Source organism: Mustela lutreola, chromosome 4, assembly GCF_030435805.1.
Source record: "Mustela lutreola isolate mMusLut2 chromosome 4, mMusLut2.pri, whole genome shotgun sequence".
In the NCBI taxonomy this organism is placed as follows: Eukaryota; Metazoa; Chordata; class Mammalia; order Carnivora; family Mustelidae; genus Mustela; species Mustela lutreola.
Genome location: NC_081293.1, coordinates 19,354,581 through 19,357,841, shown reverse-complemented (window position 1 = coordinate 19,357,841; position 3,261 = coordinate 19,354,581). Strand labels below are relative to the sequence as shown.

The window sequence follows — 3,261 nt, the reverse complement described above, 5'->3', positions numbered from 1 at the left end:
TCAACCCAGGCACCCCTACCTCCGCACTATTTAAAACTCTCTGCGCCGTATAGAAGAAGTTGTCCTGGTAGCAGCCCCCGGCCGGCTCCGTGAGGAGGGGATGGGTGGGGAAGACAGTACGGGGTCAAGAGAACCAGACGTGATGGCAAACGCTGGCTCTGCCTGCCTCCTGGGGGCCGGTGCCCAAGCAGGACCCCTACGCCCCTCACCCCCCACCCAGGGCTCAGGGAAGGCATCGTGCCTGACCTGGCTGGTGGGGCCTCCTACCACTGCCTCCAGCTGGAAGGATGCTTCAGAAGAAGGCAGAGACACCAGTGCAGTTGTGTTTTTAAACTGGCCCCTTCCCAGGACGCTTTCTCCCTGAGTGAAGAGGCCTTGGTGTGCCCTGTTCACTGTGCCCTCTGGCCTGGCTCCCTCCCAGGCACGCCCCCAAGCAGATCCTTTCTTTCTGAGAGCAGGAGCCTGGGAATGAGTCACAGCCTCGTTCTCATCATTCCTTCCTCACAGGTCAGGCCTTACCTCTTCTCTCTGCCAGCCCCTCCTCTGGGCCACCATCTGCCCCATTTAAGTGCAGGCCGTGCCCCGACAGAGCTGCCCAGAGAGCCCTCTGAGTGTGAGGCTGGGCGGGCAGCGTGGACCTCCCAGCTCCTCGAGTCTCCTGGGAGATGTGTGGCCTCCGGGATGGGCCACAGTCACCAGGGTCTGTCCCAGCCCCTAAAGGACCTCTCCTGGGGTCTCCCCCAACAAGCTCTGTCTTCCTCAAGAGTGTCAAGTTCATTTCTGGGTCTGTCCCAAAGAAGAGGAATGAAAACCCCTTGTGTCTCCTGAGCCCAGGCCCTGCTGTGAACTCTGAGTTCTCATTCCACCCTCACAGCCGCGAGCACTACCCCCACTGCAGAACGAGGAAACGAGGCTCCTGGGTGGCACAGCTCACACCTGCGCTGTCAGCACACCACCTCCGCTCGGCCCAGCCACGCGGCACGCTCCCCGGGGCGGCCCCGGGCTGGGCCTCTGCCGGTCCCTCTCTGCCCGCCAACCTCCAGCAGGCCTTCTCCGGGCCTGAGCCTGGCAGGCCCCAAGCCAAGGGTGGATTCTTTCACACTCTTCTGTCTGAACCAAGCAGGAGCAACCCCCGTGGTCTTCCTGCCTCATTTGGAAGAAGAGTAAGAAACCAGACAAGAAACTGTCCGTGTACCAACACGTCTCCTCTTGTGGCCACACCGCAGATGCCATCATTCTCCTCACAGTGGGGAATCTATGCCCCAGAGGTCCCTGAGCTGGGATGTCAGAAAAAGAGAGAAAACCAAGAGGCTGCTGGGGCACATCGGTGGCTCAGCTGGTTAAGTGTCAAACTCTTGATTTCGGCTCAGGTTATGATCTCAGGGTCCTGGGATGGAGACTCACGTGGGGCTCCACGCTCGGCCAGGAGTCTACTTGAGGGTTCTCTCTCCCTCCGCCCCTCCTGCTTCCTCTCTTTCTCTCTCTCTCTCAAATAAATAAATACATTGTTTAAAAAACGAACAATCAAAAAACCAAGGGTCTGTCTTGCCAGCCTCCAGAAGGGCATTTGTTTGTGGGAAGTAAACAACCTCTCCCAGCAGTCAAAGGAATGTGCTACTTTAAAACAAATTGAAGTTAAAGGGAACTTGGAAGCTATGGAGAGTCCCTACAGAGGCCCTGGGAAAGTTTTCTGTCAGGGGGCTCTGTGAGGAGTGGTCCGTTCAAGAGGGTGAGTCTCAGAACAAAGATTTACCTCAAGCTCAGTTCAGGCCGTCCCTCCACAGTATTAAATCACCAAAAGAACAGTTTAATATGCAGCAGGTAATCCTGGTGGCTCCTAAGAGATATACAAAAACAGTCTGGGACCTTGTAGAGTCTTCCAGAATCAGTTCTCATCCCATGCGACACATTAGAATCACCTCAGGAGCTTTTTTTTTTTTTTTTTTTTTTTTTTTTTTTTTTTTTTTTTTTTTTTTAAGATTTTATTTATTTATTTGACAGAGATCATAGGTAGGCAGAGAGGCAGGCAGAGAGAGAAGAGGAAGCAGGCTCCCTGCTGAGCAGAGAGCCTGATGTGGGGCTCGATCCCAGGACCCTGGGATCATGACCTGAGCTGAAGGCAGAGGCTTAACCCACTGAGCCACCCAGGCGCCCCGACCTCAGGAGCTTTTAAAGCTACTGATTTCTGGGCTCACTCTAGACCAGCTGAGTCACAATAACAGGATGGGGGCTGGGCAGCTCTATTTTTTAATCTTCTCAGGTGATTTCACTGAGCTGGGTTTCTCAAATTTCTCTGATGAGAAAAATCACTCAGGGGGCACATTAAAAAAAAAGGAAAAAAAGGAAAGATGGTGGCCAGGCTCCCAACCAGTCCATGTGGCCCAGGAACATGCATTTCTTGCAGAGTCTCCCCCCTTCCATCCTAAGTGCTCCAGAGAGGGCTTCCCTGGGAATAAACATAGCACCCACTTTCTTCACACTCCTTCCCACTCTTTGTGCTTGTATATTCCTTTCCGTGTGTTTCCTGCCCATCTCCCCGTAGACTGTCAACCCCATGAGGGCAAGAACCACAGCTGTTTGGTTCTGCGTAGTGTTGGGGCTAATAGCACAGGATCTGAAGCCTGACCTGCCTGGGCTCCAACCCCAGCTCCACCGCTCACCTGTTCTGCCATCTTGGTCAAGTTCCTTCTCTTTCTCGTGCCTCAGTGCTTTCCTCTGTCAAGGGTAAATGAAGGTAACCATGTCTGCCTCACCTGGTTGACCTGAGAAATAAAGATCACAAACAGTAAAACATTTAATGCAGCTCCTGGCTCGTAGACAGTGGTCCGTAGGTCAAAATGTTAATTACCTTGATTATCTTTTGCTCCATAACACACACTCTGGAACAGTGGCTTCAAACTAGAATGCTTCAATGCCTCGCAGTTCTCTGGGTTGACGAGTTGGGCAAGGCCGGGCTGCGATGGCTTGTCTCTGCTGCCAGTGGTTGGCAGTCAGTCTGCTGGGGGCGGGGGGCTGGGGGCTGGGGGTTCCACCTGCCTCACACACGTGACTGGCGGCTGCCTGAGGCTTTTGGTGTGGGCACCCCATTTCCTTCCCATGTGACCACTCCAGCGGGGTAGCTTAGGCCTCCCCAAAGTGGCAGCTGGGCTCTGAGAGGGCGAGATCGACAGTCACTGGTCACTTTTGTAGCATCCTGTTAGTCAAAGCAAGTTACAAGGTCATTGCAGAGTTAGGGGATGGAGAAACCGTGCCAGTGTTCGA

The 3,261-nt window shown here is 53.9% G+C and overlaps 1 long non-coding RNA gene across 1 annotated transcript; it reads right to left on the bottom strand.

Annotated features, from left to right (window-relative positions):
* Window positions 1-1,491: 1,491 nt before the first annotated feature.
* LOC131830272 (uncharacterized) lies at window positions 1,492-3,008 on the bottom strand. Its single transcript, XR_009353092.1, has 3 exons — window positions 2,849-3,008; window positions 2,661-2,762; window positions 1,492-1,837 (listed from the first exon to the last, which is right to left on the bottom strand). It is a non-coding gene; the product is annotated as an uncharacterized LOC131830272 (long non-coding RNA).
* Window positions 3,009-3,261: the final 253 nt, after the last annotated feature.